This window comes from Scyliorhinus canicula, chromosome 10 (genome assembly GCF_902713615.1).
Source record: "Scyliorhinus canicula chromosome 10, sScyCan1.1, whole genome shotgun sequence".
Classification (NCBI taxonomy): domain Eukaryota; kingdom Metazoa; phylum Chordata; class Chondrichthyes; order Carcharhiniformes; family Scyliorhinidae; genus Scyliorhinus; species Scyliorhinus canicula.
Window position 1 is genome coordinate 101,705,919 of NC_052155.1, and position 22,848 is coordinate 101,728,766.

The 22,848-nt window shown below is 48.9% G+C and overlaps 1 long non-coding RNA gene across 1 annotated transcript in view; it reads right to left on the minus strand.

Annotated features, from left to right (window-relative positions):
- LOC119972952 overlaps positions 1-22,848 on the minus strand; it is an 82,303-nt gene that overhangs the window by 24,407 nt on the left and 35,048 nt on the right. Inside the window, exon 2 of the long non-coding RNA XR_005462191.1 lies at positions 1,665-1,789. This is a non-coding gene — a long non-coding RNA (uncharacterized LOC119972952). The remainder of the gene's footprint in view (positions 1-1,664; positions 1,790-22,848) is intronic.

Genomic DNA, 22,848 nt, shown 5'->3' on the forward strand with positions numbered 1-22,848 from the left:
CTTTGCCAATCAATGGTTGTTTTATGTTAGGTACTGCCTTATTTCTTTCCATTTTCTTCCTACTCTCCTCAATACCTTTGCTGAGGGATGGATCCACACAGTGCTTGTCACACTGAACCTGCATCAACAAAGGAGCCATTACGAATTTGTGAGCATTATCAATTAATGTCAATTGTGGAGAACATCAGAGTGACTGCCCACACTTGCTGCACCTGACAACTGCAGCACAGGCTGGCTCTTTCCCTTGCCTCTCAGTTTAACTCTTCAAAATGCTGACTGTGGTTGGGATACATTTCCATGGGTATAACCATCCTGTACCTTGCTCAAATAGCCGTTGTTCACAGAAGAACCTAGCGTCATCCATATAATTAGGCTGACACTGAAATGTAGTATCAAGCGACTGCTACATTGTTTCATGTGCTATCTTCCAGATGAGAAATTAACCTAAGGCTCTATCTTTCTGTTCTGGTGGGTGCAAAATAGATATTAGAACTGGATCTGTCCACTGTGATGGATCTTCACCTTGAGAGTCAGAGATGTACTTACTGGTTTCAGAGAGAGCTAGCGTTTTTCACAATTCTGTAAAACGCAGCAAATTTTCTCCTCAATATATTCCTCTGCTCAGCACAATCTCTAGTGATTATAGTCGAAAGACAACCTGCCACTGAATTGCAGCTACCTTGAAACCTCTAATTAAGACCTCACAATATCTGTTATTTGCTAAAATGTAAGGGGTGCTCTTGCTAATAATCCTCCCCCACTTTGCGATGCCATAAACTAATTTAACAATGAGTGGCTTCTGAGTGACACACAAATTGTTAGTAAGAATGTATCAATGACAGAAATGTTTCATTAGGCAATAATAGCCACAGTGGGATGGATATACAAGGCGGTAATGTGGGCAAAGCTGGATGTTGAGCCTGAGAACATGCTTTGCGTGTAGATATCCTGAGTACACCTACCCTGTAGTGATTGTTGCTTTCTGAGACTGGAAGAAACACGTCTTCCAAAACACTTGGCCGGTGTTTCAGAAGATTCTATTGAAATAAAACCACCCTATATTTAAATGATGCCTATCATCTTAGCACATCTTATTAAGATGGTATCACACTATAATTATTTATTTTAGCTTTTGTCCTTTTTTATATCTTCATCTCTAATAGCCTTTTAGAGATTTTCCAACTGTAGGTTCTGGTCCCTGACTGATATTTGTGTAGCCATGATGTGGAGATTCTGACGTTAGACTGGGGTGAGCACAGTAAGAAGTCTTACACCAAGTTAAAGTCCAACAGGTTTGTTTCAAACACCAGCTTTTGGAGCACTGCTCCTTCCTCAGTTGAATGAAGTATGGTCCAGAAATATATATATAGACAAATTCAAAGATGCAAGACAATGCTTTGAATGCGAGCATTGGCAGGTAATTAAGTCTTTATAGATCCGGAGATAGGGGTAACCCCAGGTTAAAGAGATGTGAATTGTCTCAAGCCAGGACAGTTGGTAGGATTTTGCAAGCCCAGGCCAGATGGTGGGGGGTGAATGTAATGTGACATGAATCCAAGGTCCCGGTTGAGGCCCTACTCATGTGTGCGGAACTTGGGTCTAAGTTTCTGCTCAGCGATTTTGCATTATCACGCGTCCTGAAGACCGCCTTGGAGAACGCTTACCCGGAGGTCAGAGGCTGAATGCCCTTGACGGCTGAAGTGTTCCCCGACTGGAAGGGGACATTCCTGCATGGCGATTGTCGTACGATGTCCATTCATCCGTTGTCGCAGCATCTTCCAGTCGAGCACTATATAATATGAAAATAGGTTAAACTTTGTGAAGAAACTATTTTAAAATTATAAGCTGTTACGATCTCCAAGAGGCAAACATTATTAAAAAGAGATTAAAATGTCCAATTATTGGTTGAATGAATGACATGGCAAGATAATACATATTAACACTTTTATTGTAACAAACGGCTAAAGGCACTCCTGTATAAACACTATTTCATTTTTATGGTCATCTTACACTTTGGTACATTGCCCTTTTATACTTAACACACATCACACAAAATTACAGTCCTCATAGCAGAAAGTCCACAATTGCTCCCAGCTTCAAATAGTTTCCTGCAGCCCAATTTCACCGAGTAGTAACTTTGAGTGAACCACTCTAGGCACTTTCCTCAATTTTCTTATTTCTACCACCAATAGTGAAGCCTTTTCTGATGATTCTTCTTCCGTCTGGTCATTCTCCCAGAATCCTTAGAGGGCCGCAAACTGAGAGACTGTCTCCGCCAACATCTGGCTGTGGTACCTTGCAAAGTCAAGCAGCCTCTTCTTTTTGTTGACCACACCGAACTGCTGTCTGTCTGCAATTTTTTTCTATAAATTTAGTGTACCCAATTAATTTTTTCCAATTAAAGGACAATTTAGCGTAGCCACCTATCCTGCACATCTTTGAGTTGTGGGGGTGAGTCCCATGCGAACACGGGGGAATGTGCAAACTCCACATGGATAGTGACCCAGGGCCGGGATTCGAACCTGGGTCCTCGGTGCTGCGAGGCAGCAATGCTAGCCATTGCGCCACTGTGCCACCCCATCTGTGATATTCATTGATTTGTAGGAAAGCCTGCAACCCTGATCTCAAAAATGGCTTCCTCTGTTCTCTTCCCCAGGGCAACACGAAACACATTTCTAAGCAGATTTGTTGATTGGCTATTCTTAACTTAAATCCTTACATCTTACAAGCAAATTGACAGTTTACAGCACAACTGTTTACAACCCTATATCTTCAACACCATTCTGGGACTTTGAAAGACTCTAAGTTTATTTATTGTAAACTCAAGAGATTGCCTTCTTTCCCACCTGCTGTACCAGCGTGCTTACCTTCAGTACTGGTGTACGAGGACACCCAGGTCTCATTGTACAGATAATATTCTGCCTTCTCATTTTTGCTTTGAAAGTGCATAACCTAGCATTTCTCCAAATTATACTGCATCTGCCATTCATTTGCCCACTGACTTTACTTGTCTAAATCACACTGAAGAATCTCTGCATCCTCCACACAGCTCACCGTCCCAACAACTTAGTGTTGTCTACAAATCTCATGATATTCCTTTTTGTTCCCTCATCCAAATCATTAATACATGTTGTGAATAGCTGGGATCCTAACACCAATCCCTGCAATACCCCACGAGCCAGTGTGTGCCAATTTGAAAAAGACCCGTTAATTCCTACTCTTTGTTTCCTGTCTGTCAACCAATTTTCTATCCATCTCAATATATTACCCCAAATCCCATGCGATTTTACATACTAATCTATTATGCAGGACTCTGTCAAAAGCCTTCTGAAAGTCTAAATATATCACATCCATTGGCTCCCCCTCATCAACTCTACTCATTACAACCTTGAAGAATTCCAGCAGATTTGTCAAGCATAATTTCCTCTTCATATATTCTTGCTGACTCTGTCTGACCCTGTCACTGTTTTCTACGTTCTCTGCAATGAAGGGTGGGATTCTCTGATCCTGGGGCTAAGTATTGATGCCGTCGTAAACGCCGGAGCGTTTTATGATGACGTCATCGGGACCCTAGGATCAGTGATCCTGCACCGTACAAGGGGCCAGTATGGCACTGGAGAGCCTCGCCCTGCTCCAGCTGCCAATACGGGCGTCAGAATGGGCACTGTGGGTCTGCGCATGCACGCTACGGCTGGCGCAAGTTCGCTCATGCGCGAGGGTTGCCTTCTCCGCGCTACAGGGGCCTGGCGCGGAGCAACATAGGCCCCCACCGGGATAAGCCCGCCCACTGATCAGTAGGCCCTGATTATGGGACACGCCACCGTGGAGGCCCCCCCAGGGTTGGACCCCCTCCCCCCCACCAGGCCGCACTCCCCCGCAACATGAACGCCAAGGTCCCGCCGGGTGGGACCATACGAGAACGGCGCTGGCGGGACTCAGCCCATCGCACGGGGAGAATTGCCGGGGTGAGGGGGCGCGTTGAGCAGCCCCCAACCGGCGGCGCGCCAATGGCGCCAATTCTCCGGTCACTGGAGAATCAGCGGACTGGTGTCGGAGCAGCGTCACGTGAATCGTGGCTCCCCCCCCCCCCCCCCCCTGTCGAATCTCCGACTGGGCGTGGGGTCAGAGAATCCTGCCCAAAATCTTTGATAATGGATGTTAGAATTCTCCTCCCAACCGACATCAGGTTTAATAGTCAATAATTCCTTGTTCTCTCTCTACCTCCCTTTTTAAATAGTGGAGTTACATTCGACACCCTCCAATCTGCAGGAACTGTTCCAAAGTCTATAGAATCCTGGAAGATGACCACCAATACATCCACTATTTCTGGAACCATTTTCTTAACTTCTCTGGGATGTAGATTATCAGGCCCTGGAGATTTATCAGTTTTCAATCCCAGCAATTTCTCCAACACCATTTCTCTACTAATATTGATGGGGCTGGTTTAGCTCACCAGGCTAAATCGCTGGCTTTGAAAGCAGACCAAGTAGGTCAGCAGCACGGTTCGATTCCCCTACCAGCCTCCCCGGACAGGCGCCGGAATGTGGCGACTAGGGGCTTTTCACAGTAACTTTATTGAAGCCTACTCGTGACAATAAGCGATTTTCATTTAATTTCATTTTCATCTCCTTCAGTTCCTCCCCCTCACTAAATACTGTGTTCCCCAACATTTCAGGTGTCTGATTTGAGTCCTCATTTGTGAAGACAGAATTAAAGTATGCGTTTAGTTGCTCAGCCATTTCTTTGCCCCCTATTATACATTCCCATTTCTGATTCACCAATCTTTTCTCTTCATGTACCTATAAAAACTTTTACAGTCAGTTTTTATGTTCCCTGCAAGCTTCCTTTTGTACTGTATTTTCCCCTTCTTAATTAACCCCTTGGTCTTTCTTTGCTGAATTGTAAAGTGTTCCCAGTCCTCAGGTCTGTTGTTTTTCTTGGCCAATTAGTATGCTTTCTTGGATCTAAACTATCTCTAATTTCCATTGATAGCCATGGATTGGCCACCTTTCCTGTTTTACTTTTGTCCCAGACAAGAATAAATAATTGTTGCAGTGAAGTTCCTCCATGCGCTCCTTGAATGTTTGCCATTGCCTATCCACTGTCATCCCTTTCGGTTTTGTTCCCCAAACGATCAAAGCCAAATCATGCCTCATATCATCGGATTTTCCTTAGTTAAGATTCAGGAACCTGAGCCTCAGAATCAACTACTTCCCTCTCCACCTTGATGAAAAATTCTATCATATTATGGTCGCTCATCCCCAAGGGGTCTCACAACTAGATTGTCAATGATTCCCTTCTCATTACACAGTACCCAGTCTAGGATGGCCTATTCTCTAGTTGGTTCCTCAACGTATTGATAGAGACCATCTCATATTCACTCCAGGAATTCCTCCTCAACTGTATTGTGATTAATTTGATTTGCCCAATCTATATGCAGATTAAAATCACCCATAATTACAGATGTTCCTTTATTGCATTTGTCTCTAATTTCCTGTTTAATGCAATTCCCAATGTCACCACTGCAGTTTATGTTATAACCTGCACGAGACCTATGGGGTTGAGCAATCAACCTTCCTGTGGGTCACGCCAAATATCATCTCTCCCGCTAAGCGGGCGGGAAGCCGAGTACATTCATGGTTAAAACAGGTATAAAGTCGGTCGGGTATGGAACAAACGGAGCAGACCTGGCTGGGATCTGATGTGTATTGTAAATATAATTGCTTTGCAATAAACCAAGTTTTCTTTTGAGCAACTCGGTTTCGACTCATTTATGGCCGACTGAAATTTACGATAAACTTAAAGCTCCAGTCCCAACATATAACCCCATAAACCTCTCATTGTAACACAGTTTAAATGAAAGTGAAATCATTTTGCTAAGTAAACCTGCACAATCTCCATTTTGCCTGGCCAGGGAATGATAGAGGGTGGGAACGTGAGGCATGATCGGGCAGAAAGGCGTAGGAGCTGAACATTGAGGCTGGAGCTGGCCGTCTGACAGAATGCCATGCTCCGATGCCTCGACAGCAGATTGAATGCATTCTACACTGCACTTACAGTCAATGCCGTTGGCATATCATTGACTGGCCCATTCCGGTATTCTCCGGCGATCCTGCAGTGCTCTGCCTCTGCCAGGAGGAATTACCGATGGCAAGGTTGACTTGTGGTTTTAAAAATTGGGAAACAGGTGGAGTGGCTGCTGAGGGAGAAAGAGGAGCTAAGTCACGTTTCCAGAGGTATGAGCATGGGCTGGTGGTCCTGCGCTGGGATGGTTGGTGGGGGGAGTCTGCTATGGTTGGGGGGAGTAATGGGGCTGACCAAGGGATGAGCTGTGGGGGGACAGAGTGTCCAATCACTTGCTGTGATCTGCAAGGCAGCCATGCTGCTGCGTTCCCCACTGACTGCCCACTGTGGCCCGTGGTTGCATAGAGCGAGTTGCATCACACGGCCCACCCAAGGGGAATGCCCAAGGTAACCCCTACAGAAGGGCACTGGACGGGGGCTGCATTGCGTCCCAGTGGCATGGGTGGTGCCAGCCACTGGTATCTCTGCCAGCAGGGATGGATGCCAGTGCCAGATGCCCTTACAGTGCCAAGTAGCAACGATGCCAGCGGTGCTGCACGAGGCACAGTACCAGGGTTGGGGCCGGGGATGGGTGAGGAGGGAGGGGAGTGGAGTGGGACATGAGGGGAAAGGTTTGCAGTGCAGGCCAGGGCCACCCTGTAGCCCATTAGACCTGGTTGGGCACAGGGGTTTCGCACCGTGCTAACATGTCTGCCTTTCACCCCCTGCAGACAATGGATTCCAGAATCCAGCCAGGAATGGTTTCCATCTGCCTGGTAGCCGCAGCCCTGGGGGATACACTAAGGTTGTGGAGCAGGAGCTGCTCGAGGAGGACCCTGCAGTAGTGGTGCTTGCCCCAAAGGAACAGAAGCCAGCGTTGAGGATGGAGAGCCAGCTGCCCAAGCCAGGTGGTGGGAAGGAGGCTCGGCACCAGGCATTGTGTGTACCAGCACTGCCTGTCCTTCGAGGACCTGCTGGAAAGGCATGCTGTCGAAGACTCCGGCTGAGCACGGGGACCCTATCACATATCTGCTGGATCGTGACGTACCTGGAACCGTGGGGATATAGGGGAGGGTACCCACTCCCGTTGGCCATCAAGGTGAAGGTCGCCCTGAACCTTTTCGCCAAAGGGTCCTTCCAGGTGCCAAGTGGGGACCTATCAGGTATCTTGCAGAACTCGGTGCACAGGTGCATCCGTGCCTTCACGGAGGTCCTATATACCCGGTCAGCCCACCAGGATGCCTGGGGAACGGGGTTCGCTGCTATCGGCAGGATGCCCCAAGGATGTGTGTTCCCCTATGAGCACTGGCGCATGAGGGAATGGCCTTCACAAACCAAAAGAGGTTCCACTCAATGAACGTGCAGCTGTTGTGTGACCACAAGATGCACATCAAGCACATCTGCGCCCAATACCCGAGCAGTGTGCCCAACACCTTCGTCATAAGAACACAAGAACATAAGAACTAGGAGCAGGAGTAGACCATCTGGCCCCTCAAGCCTGCTCTGCAATTCAATAAGATCATGGCTGATCTTTTTGTGGACTCAGCTCCACTTTTCCACCCGCTCACCGTAACCTTTTTTTTCTTTACTGTTCAAAATTTATCTACCTTTGCCTTAAAAACATTTAACGAGGTAACCTCAACTGCTTCACTGGGCAGGTAATTCCATAGGAACACGACCCTTTGGGTGAAGAAGTTCCTCAGTATAAGTCTGCTCCCTATTTTGAGGCTATGCCCCCTCATTCTAGTTTCACCTGCCAGTGGAAACAACCTCCCTGCTTCTATCCTATCTATTCCCTTCATAATTTTATCTGTTTCACTTATCAACATTGAACTCCATCTGCCAGACCCTTGCCCACTCACATGCTTAGCTCTACCACTCATCTTAGCGTTATCTGCTAACTTTGACACATTACATTTGGTTTCAACTCCAGATCATCTATGTAAATGATGAACAATTGCAGACCCAACACTGATCCCTGAGGCACACCACTAGCCACTGATCACCAACCAGAAAAACACCCATTTATCCCCACTCTTTGCTTTCTGTCAGTTAACCAATCCTCTATCCATGGTAATACATTACCTGTAACACCGTGCACCTTTATCTTATGCAGCAGCCTTTTGTGCGGCACCTTGTCGAATACTTTCTGGAAATCCAGATATATCACATCCTCCGGTTCCCCGTTGTCCACCGTGCTTGTAATGTCCTCAAAGAATTCCACTAAAGTAGTCAAACATGATATGCCTTTCATGAACCCATGCTGTGTGTGCCCAATGGGACAATTTCTATCCAAATGTCTCGCTATTTCTTCCTTGATGATAGATTCAAGCATTTTCCTCATTACAGAAGTTAAACTTACCGGCCTATAGTTACCCGCCGTTTATCTACCTCCTTTTTTAAAAGAGTGGTGTCACATGTGCTGTTTTCCAATCTGCCGAAACTGTCCCAGAGTCCAGCAAATTTTGGTAAATTACCATGAGTGGATTTGCTATTTCCCCCGCCATCCCTTTTAGTACCCTGGGATGCATTTCATCAGGGCCACGAGACGCGTCTACCTTTAGCCCATTAGCTTACTCAACACTACCTCCTTAGTGATAATAATAATAATCATCATCACTTATTGTCACAAGTAGGCTTCAATGAAGTTACTGTGAAAAGCCCCTAGTCACCACATTCCGGCGCCTGTTCGTTGGAGGCCGGTACAGGAATTGAACCCACGCATAATAATCGTTTCTAGGTCTTCACCTGCCATAGCCTCCTTGCCAACAATTATTGTCATGTTATTTGTGTCTTCCACTGTGAAGACCAACACAAAATACCTGTGCAATGCCTTGGCCATTTCCTCATTTCCCATTATTAAATCCCCCTTCTCATCCTCTAAAGGACCAATGTTTACCTTAGCTACTCTTTTTCGTTTCATATATTTGTAGAAACTTTTGCTATCTGTTTTTATATTCTGGGCTAGTTTACTGTCATAACCTATCTTACTTTTCTTTATAGCTTTATTTGTGGCTTTCTGTTAACCTTCAAAGACTTCCCAATCCTCTAGTTTCCCACTAATCTTTACCACTTTGGATGCCTTTTCTTTCAATTTGATACCCTCCTTTATTCCCTTAGATATCCATGGCTGATTATCCTTTTTCCTACAGTCCTTCCTTTTCACTGGTGCATATTTTTGCTGAGCCCTGTGAAAAATCGCTTTGAAAGTCCTCCACTGTTCCTCAATTGTCCCACCATAAAGTCTTTGCTCTCAGTCTACATTAGCCAACTCCTCCCTCATCCCATGGTAGTCTCCTTTGTTTAAGCACAAGACATGGTATTGGATTTTACCTTCTCACACTCCATCTATGTTTTTAATTCAGCCATGCTATGATCGCTTCTTCCGAGGGTAGAGGAGAGGAATCACTCAATGGTTCCTGACACTTTCAAGGTGTACCCCCGGCTGAGGGATTGGCTCCTGGGTGACAAGGATTATCTGCTGCGGTCATGGCTGATGACACTTACCCAGAGGCCACAGGCCAACACTAAGACCCGCTACAACGTCGCCCATGCAGCAACCAGGGCCGTGATCGGGCGGTGCATTGGTATCCTGAAGATACGGTTCAGGTACCTAGACCGCTCTCGAGGGACCCAGAGTAATGTGGGTCATACCGCTCGATATCATTGTTGAATGTAGATGCCAAGCTATTGGCGAAGGTACTTGCATCATGGATTGATGACTGTGTGCAGAGGTTGATTGGGGAAGATCAGACAGTTTTGTGAAAGGAAGGCAGTTATCGTCAAATGTAGGGAGGTTACTGAATGTGACATGAGAGTACCTTTAAAAAATGAGTGTTTATCGAATAGTGGATGTACCTTTAAGAAATGGGTGTTTATCAGTGATGTCAGAGTGTGTGTGTGGAGCTGGACTGTCTGTGTTTTTTTGGTTTTGTTTTAGTGTTGGAGCTGAAGCCAGCCAAAGAATGTGTAATTTCGATCTCTCTGCAATCTAAATACTATCTCTTGATCATTTGGTGAATTCAGAGTGATAACTGTTCTCAGTAGTGAATTTAAACCTTATGTGCTTTTGTTAAAAGGTTTTTTTGGTGAAAAGAAAAGTTTAAGGATTACTTAGTGTTCTAATCTTTGGGGGTTGTATTTGAATTGATGGTTGCTGTATTCAATTTATATCCCGAAAACCGGAGAAAGTCTTCAGCAGAGGAAACATGCTGAAAGCTGCTTTGAGAATCACAGAATTGTTATGGCGCAGGAGGCCATTTGGTCCATCGTGTCTGCACTGTCTCTCTTTGGAATAAGCGTGTTGCCCAGTTCGACAACCAACTCTACCAAAAACGACCAACGAGTAGAGATTTTATATTCAATGCAACATATTCTACATCTGACCACATTCAAGAACCTCAAGATATATATATATATATATATATATATATATATATATATATATATATATATATACATACATACATACATGTGTGCTTGTGTGTGGTTAATATAATAATAACAATCTTTATTGTCACAAAAAATTTCCAATATTTTTCAAGCTGGAGGAAGTCATTTAGCTCAAAAATACTTTCCTTGTCACTAAGAAAAGCCAAGGGTCAGTTTTCAGTAACTTCCCTTAATGCTGCTGTGTTCCTTTTTTAGTAACGAGTTTATGTATTCTGCTTCTTTCCAACATGTGTTCTGACCTTCTGAATGTCCACATATGACATCTACTTTTGATTATATTTCAAAATATTTAAACACTGCAATGAAGCCATTGTGAAAATCCCCTAGTCACCACACTCCTGCGCCTGTTTGGGTAGACTAAGGGAGAATTCATAATGTCCAAATTACCTAATAGCACGCCTTTCGGGACCTGTGGGAGGAAACCGGAGCACCCGGAGGAAACCCACGCAGACACAGGGAGAACGCACAGACTCCGCACAGACAGTGACCCAGCCGGGAATCAAACCTGGGACCCTGGTGCTGTGAATCAACAGTGCTAACCACTGTGCTACCGTGCAGCCCCTACACCGAGCATGCCTTCTTTAAAGGAAAATATATAGGATGGCATGGCATTAGTTAGTCAAGATGAGGACAGTAATGATAGTGAAGTGATAATAAACAAATGGTTGGTTAATCCACATCCTTTTAAAGGTCTTTGAGGCCCAAGTGTGCTTTCTTCGACTCAGGTTAACCATTTTTATTGGCTCCTTATTACTCACAGGTTAAATAATGAAATGCATTCTAATTTGGCAAAGTAATATCCTTGTAAAAACGAAATGTAAACCTTGGTAGTGACCAACTGAGAAGGTTGAATCGAGGAGTGCCACTCCACCCTTTCCCACCTGGTCATAGCACTTTTTATGCATCAAATGACTACCTGTCAGTACTTTAAGCTCCAGGAAAGCATTATGATACCACTGGTTGCCATTGAAATAAAGAATAATGTATATTTATAAATTGATTAATGCATAAATGCTAATATTGCGCTAACAAAAGCATTCAGGAAAGTCAATGGCGACATTTGAAAACACTGATTATATAATTAAAGAAACCTCGTTGGCATAATGCAAAATACTTCTAGTTCCAGTTGATGAAGTCAAAATGTGGAGTTTGAATCAGATAATCAGAGTTATATCCACTCTACAACGCTAACGTCCCATTAAACTTAATGGCAACAGATGATGTCTCCAAAATGATTAATCGAAGGAGGTAACAACACAAAAGCAGGCCATTCAGACCAAATAGTCCATGTTGACATTCCACATGAGCAAATAGACTTAAATCACATCCAGCAAACACATTTGCATCTCTCTTCAGCCCTCTTCCTTCATTGGTGTTGATCAGCAAGTGACAGAATTATAGGGGGAAAATCAACTATCCTCGAAGTTCTGCCAGAATAGACAGAATTAACCGAGGCTGATTGAGGAAAGAGGGAAGTTATCTGCCTGATTTGTCAAAACAGAGTGGCTGAGTTGACTGGCTTTAATTGTTGACAAACCTTGCCTGAAATATCAGCTTTAACAAACAATTTGAAAAATCGTTTCTCAGCTGCACAGCTAGGAAAGGATTTTACAAACTGCCTTTCGGCAATTTCAGGTAGGAAAATCTTTTCTCTTCCCATTCTTCTGTGGTGGAGTCCTTCCCATGGGAATCAACACAGTCACTCCCAGAAATGATGGAACAAGAATATGAGCAGGGAGAAGAGGACGTTATGAAAGCCAGCAGGATACGGCTACTGTTGTAGACAGAGGCAAAGGAGCCACGAGAGGCCAGGCTGACAGGGTCCAACTTACTTTATTCCACACTAGTTGCAATAATCCTCAAGTCCACTCCCCGCTGGGTCTCCTTCCCCAAACTGCTTCCAGGTCAGGGTTTATATTCTGTGGGGAGTTCCTCCAATTAGAAAGGAGCTCCAACCCCTAGTCACTTGAGTAGTTCATGCTCTGAGGCACGTGCAGGCTGTGTTGCCTTCCGTGCTTGGTGGGTACCACAGGGGCTAGATTGTTTTATCAACCCTTCTTTGCACACGTTAATTTGATGTTTTTTTAAGTTTCCGTTTCTCTTTTGTTATTTTTGGGCTGTGCTCCTACTCGGAGCGACCTCTTTAAATTTGTCCCTTGGTTAAGTTCTGATAATCTATTCAGTTGTAATGCCCAATAACATCGTGCAGTCTGTGTTTCTCTGAGCTGCTTCTGGCTGTAACCCTGCTTCCAGACCTGGTGTGTTATTCTGTATGCTGACTGCATTTTACAGACTTTGATGCCTGGGTTACGGCAAGGGAGAACAGTGCTAAGACCGTTGGATAGAGGGCAAGAGGTGTTGCTGTTGCCAGTTGTTTGCAGAGGAGAGGGAGGAGAGTTCTTGCATGCTAGTGCACGCCTGGGACTCGTACTTATTACACTTTTGTATTCTTGAGTTGTCAATAAATTTTGAATATGGGCGGCATGTGGCGCAGTGGTTAACACTGGGACTACTGGATTTCTGCTTATCGGCTGGGAGTGGAGCATGGGGTGGATTTTGGTTGGCCTGCTGCCGGGTTGAAAGTGGAGGAGAATGGACTCACTTTTGCAGTTTTAGACTGGATAGTATCTGGGGACCGGATACTGGAACTGTGAGAGCAGCAGGGCAGTGGCCCAATTGACTATGTGCATTGATTTTACTGATGTTGGTTGTGTTTTTGTTGGGGGATTGTATGGTTAGTATTGTATTTTTGTTATGTTTTGGGCTTTTTTGTGCCTAGCGGCTGGGTGTCCGCCAGTTGCGGCCCTCCTGCGTGTGTGCACTAGGGGTTGACCTGTCCTTCCTGGTGCGGGTGAGGGGGAGGGGTGTTGACTCTCTTTCTCCTCAACCATGCACTGCCGCTCCTTTTCCGGTGGACTGTGCTGTTTGCGGGCACCTCTCCACCAATGTGGGGCTGTTGTTGGAGGTGGGGGAGGGGAGCTGGCTTGAGTGCTGGCAGTTTTGCCTTGTACTTAATTGGTTGTTGGGTTTCTTATGGTTGCTCAGTATTTTTACTTGTTTTTTTTTGTAAAGGGAGTTCTCTCTCTCTCTCTCTCTTCCACCATGCCCTGTATTGGTGCGTCCTTTTCTGGTCCACGCTGCTCTTTTGGGAACCTTTCCACCAATGTGGAGCTACCATTGGGGTGGGGGTGAGAGGTAGCCGTATGCTTGATTTATAGCTGTTTGTTTGTTAAAAGGAACTGTTTTAGGTTGAACTATGCCCCCTTTTGGGTGGGAAGGGGTATTTCCTCTCTCTCTCTCATACCGTGTCCTGCTCATGTGTGTCCTTTTCCTGTGGTCTGTATTGCTCATTGGCCACCTGTATTGCACCTTTCCACTGATGTGGGGCTATTGTTGGGGCCAGGGTGGTTGGTGGTGGGTGTGTACTGGCTTGAGAGCTGGTGCTTTTGTTTATCTTGGTGTCTTGTAATGCTTTCAGCATATTTCTGATTTTTGTGTCTGTTTTTAAGCATTCTGTTCATTCTTTTGTATTCTTGAGTTGTCAATAAACTTTAAATATGGGTGGCATTCAGCGCAGTGGTTAACACTGGGACTACGGCGCTGAGGACCTGGGTTCGAATCACGGTGCCGGGTCACTGTCTGTGTGGAGTCTGCACATTCTCCCTGTGCCTGTGTGGGTTTCGCCCCCACAACCCAAAGATGTGCAGGGTAGGTGGATTGACCACGCTAAATTGCCCCTTAATTGGAAAGACATAATTGGGCACTCTAAATTTTTTTTAAATAAATAAACTTTCCAAGGCGGTGTGTGAGAGGGTGAGGATATGTACGCAAAGCTACCTGCAGGACAATGACACAGGGGAAGTCTTAGCGGCGGTGCTCTGGGAGCCGCTGAAGGCAGTGGTGAGAGGGAAGCACATAGAGCACATAGGGACAGGACAGACAGGGCAGAAATGGACCGACTGGTAAAGGAGATCTTACAGATATACAGGAGATATGCAGAGACCCCGAGGGCAGAGCTATTAAGGGAACGATGAAGGCTACAGACTGAGTTTGGGAGGTGCTGGGACGTTTTGGGTTCGGGGAGTGATGCGCTATCAATCGTGCTAAAGACTCAAATGGGTACAATAGAGGCTTTATTATAGTTAGATGTTTATCCTTCGACTGCAGCTGGTAGAATGGCTGCTCAGGAGAAGTCATGCATATTTATACGGCTCCTTGTGGGCGGAGCTAGCCGGCAGTGGCTACCGGCGAACCTGTAGTATAGGTACTACTGTACATCCCCTAATATAGGCACACACACAATTACACAGTGGATCACCACATTCACCCCCTGTTAAAAATGAGTCTGGCGGGGGTGGCGTGGAACTATATACAGAATTGTGAATTATTTACAGAGGGGAGGGAAAAAAAAATATGTGTCCATCTGGTGACCCGGTGGCCGTCAGAGGTTAAGTCTGTCCGGTGGTCTGACGGTTCGCTGGGAGCGACGTAACAGTGGTGGCGACACCCCGGATGTGGACTTCCTCGGGAAGGTAAACACACGTTCATGGGGTGTGTTATTCGCGACCGGATGGAGTGCAGTGCATCGGGGAGGACCTGCTGCCAGTGAGCGGCTGGGAGGTTCCTGGACCGTAGGGCCAGCTGGACGGCCCTCCATACCGTCCCGTTCTCCCTCTCTACCTGCCCCTTTCCCCGGGGGTTGTAGCTGGTCGTCCTGCTGGAGGCAGGATACCCCTGCTGAGCAGGAACTGACGCAGCTCATCGCTCATGAATGAGGATCCCCTGTCACTGTGGATGTAGTCGGCGAAACCGAACAGGGCGAATATGGAGTCGAGGTCCTTAATGACGGTGGCAGACGTCATATCCGGGCATGGGATGGTGAATGGGAACCTGGAGAATTCATCGACCACACTAAGGATATATACGTTGTGGTCGGTGGAGGGGAGGGGCCCTTTGAAATCCGCACTGAGGCGTTCAAAGGGGCGGGACGCTTTCACCAGGCGCGTCTGGTCGGTAGAAGTGTGGCTTGCACTCCGCACAGACCTGTCAGTCTCTGGTGACTGTCCGTACGTCCTCGACAGAGTAGGGCAGATTGTGGGCTTTGACGAGGTGATACAACCGAGTGACCCCCGGATGACAAAGGCTGTCGTGCAGGGCACGGAGCTGGTCTACTTGTGCGCTGGCACATGTACCTCGAGAGAGGGCGTCTGGGGGCTCGTTGAGCTTGCCGGGGCGATACAAGATCTCGTAATTATAGGTGGAGAGCTCGATTCTCCACCTCAAGATTTTATCATTTTTGATCTTGCCCCGCTGCGTGTTGTTGAACATGAAGGCTACCGACCGTTGGTCAGTGAGGAGAGTGAATCTCCTGCCGGCCAGGTAATGCCTCCAGTGCTGCACCACTTCAACGATGCCTGGGTCTCCTTTTCAACAGACGGATGTCGAATTTCGGAGGCATGGAGGGTGCGGGAAAAGAATGCCACGGGTCTGCCTGCCTGGTTTAGAGTGGCGGCAAGGGCAACATCTGAAGCGTCGTTCTCTACGTGAAAGGGCAGTGTCTCATCTACTGCATGCATCCCGGCCTTGGCTATGTCTGCTCTAATACGGGCGAAGGCATGTTGTGCCTCGGCCGTGAGGGGAAATTGAGTGGACTGTATCAGTGGGCGGGCCTTGTCCGCGTATTGTGGGACCCACTGGGCGTAGTAGGAGAAGAACCCCAGGCAGCATTTCAGGGCCCTGGGGCAGTGGGGAAGGGGAGCTCCATGAGGGGGCCCATGCGGTCGGGATCGGGCCCCAGGAGTCCGTTTTGGACTACGTAGCCGAGGATGGCCAAGCGGTTAGTGCTGAACACGCACTTCTCCTTGTTGTTAGTGAGGTTGAGGAGAGATGCGGTGTGGAGAAATTTGGCAAGGTTGGCTTCGTGGTCCTGCTGGTCATGGCCGCAGATGGGGACATTATCTAAGTACGGAAACGTGGCCTACAGCCCGTATCGGTCAACCATTCAGTCCATTTCTCTTTGGAATACCGAGACCCCGTTAGAGACGCCGAAGGGAACCCTAAGAAATTGAGAGAGGCGACCGTCTGCCTCGAAGGCAGTGTATGGACGGTCCGATTTGCGGATGGGGAGCTGGTGGTATGCGGATTTAAGGTCAATCGTTGAGAAGACCCGGTACTGTGCAATCAGATTGACCATATCAGATATGCGAGGGAGGGGGTACGCGTCGAGCTGCGTGTACCGATTGATGGTCTGGCTGTAGTCCACGACCATCCTGTGTTTCTCCCCAGTTTTAACCACTACCACTTGGGCTCTCCAGGGGCTGTTGCTGGCCTCGATAACACCCTCCCGAAGCAGCCGCTGGACTTCGGACCCGATGAAGGCCTTGTCCTGGGTGCTGTACCGTCTGCTCTTGGTGGCGACGGGCTTGCAATCCACAGTCAGATTGGCAAAGAGAGGGGGAGGGTCAACCTTGAGGGTCGTGAGGCCGCAAACGGTGAGTGGGGGTAGGGGCCCGCCGAATTTGAGGGTGAGACTCTGGAGGTTACATTGAAAATCCAGGCCCAGTAATAGTGTAGCACAGAGATTAGGGAGAACGTACAGGTGGAAACCACTGAATTCAACCCCTTGCACGGTGAGGTTGACTACACAGAAATCTCGGATCGGGACAGAGTGGGATCCGGAGGCCAGGGAGATCCGCTGGATGGCGGGATGGACCACGAGGGAGCAGCGCCTTACTGTGTCCAGGTGGATGAAGCTATCGGTGCTCCCGGAGTCTAGTAGGCAGGATGTCGCGTGGCCATTGATTAGCACCGTCGTCGAAGCGGTGGCCAGGTTGTGAGGACGGGACTGGTCCAGCGTCATGGAGGCAAGCAGCGGGCGGTCGTCCGAGCAGTCCGATGAGGAGCGGCAGCGACCCGGGTACAGCGGTCCAGTCCCGAGGGGGAGACAAAATGGAGCCGATGGCAACGTCCGAAGGACCTGTGGGGGGGGGGGGAAGATGGTGGCGCCCATGCAGCGCATGTTGTGGGCACGGGGCAAGGTGGCGGCGCCCACTGGCCGCACGTGGACCTGGGGGGGAAGATGGCAGCGCCAATGGTGCGCACGTTGTGAGGGCGGTGCAAGATGGCGTCATCCACGGGCGCACGTGGACCTGGGGGGGAGAAGATGGCGGCGCCCACTGGTCGCACGTGGCCCCGGGAGCAGAGGATGGCGGTGCCCATTGTGCGATCGGCTGGGGGAAGGGAGCAAAATCGGGCGCGATAGCGGCAACTGCGCAGGCCTGGCACACCGCCACAAAGTGGCATTTCTTGCTGCAGGATTTGCAGGTGGCGGCGCGGGCTGGGCTGCTCTGGTGGGGGTGCTTCTGTTGACAACACAAGTAGCAGCGGGGACCCCCAGAGTGTGTGGTGTGTCGGGCAGCGCAGGCATATTGCGCAGGAGTGGCCCCAGTCGGGGGGTCTGTTGCAGGGTCCATGAGGGGTAGGATGGGTGGGCTGCGCGGCGAGCGGGGTAGGGCTGGACATTACGAGAAGCGACCGTCATGGAGAGCGCTAAAGTGTTCGTCTCCGTTAGGTCGAGAGCGGCCCCTTCCAGCAGTCGTTGCCGGATGGGGTCCGATGCAATCCCCGTCACGAATGCATCACGCATGAGGAGATTGGCAGCCGCAGTCCCGTACGAGAGGGATAACGGCCCGCCAGACGTCTTCAATCGACTCACCAGGTAGTTGTACGCGAGTGGCGAGTACATGCCTTGCAAATAGAGCGTTCGTCTTCTGGACGTAGTTTTCTTTAAGGAGGTCCATGGCGCCTGCGTAATTCGCCGCATCCTGTATCAGCGGGAACACGCTGGAGCTCAACCTTGAGTAGAGAACCTGGATTTTCTGACCTTCCGTCGGCGCGGGAGTCGCTGAGTTGATGTAGGCCTCAAACCAAGCCAGCCAGTGATTAAAGGCCTTTCTGGCGTTTGGTGAGTGCGGAACCAGCTGCAAGCGATCTGGTTTGGTCCTGCTGTCCATGATGCGGAAAATCTAACTGTAATAAATTGATGCGCTATCAATTGTACTAAAGACTCGAATGGGTACAATAGAGGCTTTATTACAGTTAGATGTTTATCCTCCGACGGCAGCTGGTAGAATGGCTGATCAGGAGAAGTCATGCATATTTATACGGCTCCTTGTGGGCGGAGCTAGCCGGCAGGGGCTACCGGCGAACCTGTAGTATAGGTACTACTGTACATCCCCTAATATAGGCACACACACAATTACACAATGGATCACCACAGGGAGGGCTTTATCGACTGGGTCAGACTGTTGTACCAGGCTCCGGAGGCAAGTGTGAGGACGAACAGGACGGCATCTGACTATTTCAGACTGTACCGTGGGATGTCCCCTCTCCCCACTCCTGTTTGCGTTAGCAATAGAGCTGCTGGCAATTTCCCTAAGAGCCTCTAGGGGCTGGAAGGGGGGGAGCTGGAACACAGAGTTTCATTGTACGGCGATGACTTGCTCTTATACATCATGGATCCAGTGCCTGGGATTGATGAAATCATGGGAATCCTGAAGGAATTCGGCCGGTTCTCGGGGTACAAACTGAACATGGCAAAGAGTGAGTTGTTTATAGTCCAGGCGAGGGGCCAGGAGGGTAGGTTGAGGGGGCTGCTGTTCAAGTTAGTGGGGGACAGTTTTAGATACTTCGAGATACAGGTGGCACGGGACTGGGGCCATCTGCATGATTTGAACTTGTCGCGGTTGGTGGAGCGAATGAGGGCTGAGTTCCGGAGGTGGGATGTGCTCCCACTGACGCTAGCGGGGAGAGTGCAGACGGTTAAAATGACGATCCTCCCGAGATTCCTGTTCTCTTCCAGCGTCTCCCCATTTTCATTCCGCGGTCCTTTTTCAAGACGGTTAATACAATGATTATGGGATTTGTGTGGGCGAGAGAGGAACCGAGGGGAAGGGGGGCTGGCGCTGCCAAACTTCAGTAATTACTACTGGGCAGCCAACATAGCTATGATAAGGAAGGGGATGGTGGGTGTGGGGTCGGTTTGGGGGTGGATGGAAGCAGCTTCGTGCAGGGGGACCAGTTTGGCAGCCCTGGTTATGGCGCCCGTGCCACTCCCACCGGCACGGTACTCCGCCAGCCCCATAGTGTGGCGACCTTGCAGATCTGGGGCCAATGGAGAAGGCACGTGGGGGGGAATGGCAGCATCGGTTTGGTCCCCAATGAAAAATGAAAAAATGAAATGAAAATGAAAATGAAATGAAAATCGCTTATTGTCACGAGTAGGCTTCAAATGAAGTTACTGTGAAACGCCCCTAGTCGCCACATTCCGGCGCCTGTTCGGGGAGGCTGTTACAAGACAATTTGTGACAATCACCGGTTTGCCCCGGGGAATATGGACGATGGGTTCCGAGCATGGCGGAGGGCTGGGATTGAGAGGATGGGGATTTGGTCTTGGAAGGGAGCTTCCTGAGCATGAGGGCGTTAGAGGAGAAACTTGGGCTGGCGAGAGGGAATGAGTTCAGGTACCTGCAGGTGCGGGACTTTCTACGCAGACAGAATCCGTCCTTCCCACGCCTGCCACTCAGGGGGATCCAGGACAGGGTAGTGTCCAGTGGATGGGTGGGGGAGGGCAGGGTCTCGGATATATATTAAGAATTTATGGGAGCGGAGGAGTCACAGACCAAGGAGCTGAAGCTTAAGTGGGAAGAGGAGCTCAGAGGGGAGATAGAAGAGGGCTTATGAGCGGAGGCGTTGAGCAGGGTAAACACGACCGCAACATGCGCCAGGCTCAGCCTGATTCAATTTAAGGTCGTCTACCGGGCCCACATGACAGTGGCCTGGATGAGCAAATTTTTTGGATTGAAGGACAGGTGCGCCAGATGTTCGGGAGGACCTGCGAACCACGTCCACATGTTTTGGGCATGTCCAAAACTCAGGAGGTACTGGTAGGGGTTCGCGGACGTTGTCCTGGGTTCTGGAAGCAGAGGTGGTGATGAGTCTAGAGGTGGCTATCTTTGGGGTTTCGGAGGACCCGGGAGTCCAGGGGGGTAGAGAGAGGCTGACGTTTTGGCCTTTGCTTCCCTGGTAGCCCCGCGACGAATTCTGCTGGCATGGAGGGACTCAAAACCTCCGAAGTCGGAGGCCTGGCTATCAGATATGGCGAGCTTTCTCGGTATGGAGAAGATTAAATTCGCTTTGAGAGGGTCACTGTATGGGTTCGCCCGGAGGTGGCAACCATTTATCGACTTCTTCGCGGAAAATTAATCGTCAACAGGGAGGGGGTGGGGGGTGGGAGGGGGGTTAGGGTAATGTAGTTTAGGGGGTAGTTAGTTAGGCTGATCCTTGTGGGAGGGGAGCTGGGTTTCTTGCACTATAACGATTGTTATTTTGCACACAGTTTTATATTATTGTCGTTTATTGTACCAAAATATCTTTAAAAAATTGTTTATCAAATAAAATAATAAATAAACTTTAAATATTTGTAGGAGCGGAAGCGGATGTTGTAACCCCCCCCCCCCCCCCCCCCCCCCCCCCCCGCCCCCCAAAGTCTGTGAAATGTCTATGTCCTCAGGCGGGGGGTCACATGACCGCTTGGGTTGCAGCGGAGTTCCAGGGATGGTATAGCTGGTCCTGCAGGTGTGTAGTGTACCAGGGATCGCTGCTTCTGTGAAGAACATTGCAGCTGGCATGGTCCAGTCGGTAAGGCTGCAAGTCCAAGTGGTGTCGGTGTGTCGCCTCCGGGCTCTGGTCCTGAGGTTCCTTACATAAACCGCGTCACCCATCGTGAAGGTGTCCATCTGTGAGAGGTTCTACCGCTGACGGACCTGTGCCCTGACATTGGGGAGGATGAGATTGAGACGTGTCCGGAGTCGGCGCCCCATGAGCAACTCTGCTGGTGCGATGCTAGTTGTGGCGAAAAGAAACCTCGCCAACTGCGTTTCCCACGACCCGAGGTTATCTTACTCTTTTTTTAAAAATAATTTTTATTGAAATATTTGAAAAATGTATAACAACAAAACAATAATAATAACAATAATAAACTCCCCCCGGACCTGTAACGACGCATATAATGATCCCCCCCCCCAAACCCGATGAACAACAAAATAAATTAAATTAAATTAACATAAACAATACCCCTCTGAACCCTCCCCCCCCCCCTCCCCCCAGGTTGCCACTACTGCTGACCTAGTTCCCTATCGTTGAGCCAGAAAGTCGAGGGAAGGCTGCCACCGCCTAAAGAACCCTTGTACCAACCCCCTCAGGGAGAATTTGACCTTCTCCAGCTTAATGAATCCCGCCATGTCATTGATCCAGGTCTCCACGCTTGGGGGTCTCGCATCTTTCCATTGCAACAAGATCCTCCGCCGGGCTACTAGGGACGCAAAGGCCAAAACACCGGCCTCTTTCGCCACCTGCACTCCCGGCTCCACCCCAACCCCAAATATCGCGAGTCCCCAGCCTGGCTTGACCCTGGACCCTACCACCCTCGAAGGTTATCTTACTCATGGCCCTCTTGAACGTTTGTACCGCTCTTTCGGCTAGCCCATTGGAGGTTGTCCGTATGTGCCTGATGCCATTTGTGGCCATGAATGAAGCAAACTCCTGGATCGTGAACGTCACCCCATTGCCGGGCAACAAGACCTTGGGCAGTCCATGCGTGTGAAAAATAACCCTCAATCTGTCCGTTGTTGCTTGAGTGGTCGCCGTGGAGACACGGTGTACTTCCAGCCACTTCGAGTGGGCGTCCACTAACATAAGAATGTGGCTCTCTGAAAAAGGCTGGCAAAGTTAATGTGTAAAAGGCACAAAGGCTTCCTGGGCCACTCCTGGGGTGCATCGGGGCCGCCGGGTGCTTTCTGGTTTCCCTGGCATGGGGTGCAATTTTGGGCCACCCGCTCGATCTTGACATCGAGTCCGGGACAGAAAACATAGTAGCGTGGCAATATTTTCATCTTGGCCACCTGTTGTAGAGGTCTTATAGCAGGGCCGTGCGTTCCCGTTTGGGTATGACCACCCATGTCCCCCACAGGAGGACACCATCTTTGACACTCACCTCGGGTAGCTTGGCAGCATAGGGCCTCAGCCAGTCTGGTTTCACCCTATGTCAGGCCCCGTATTGGACCATATGTTGGACCCTTGACAACTCAAGGTCGGTCTGTGTCCATTCTCTGATATGAGCTGCCGTTACTGGCAAAGTGTCCATGAAATGGAAAGCGGCTATCCCCTCTGGGGCGGGATCCAGCGGCCTCATGGGTAGAGGCAGGCATCTCTACGCGTCCACAGGTGGGATCCTTGTGCCCGGGCAATGCTCCATAGTGTACTCGTGGGCCGTCA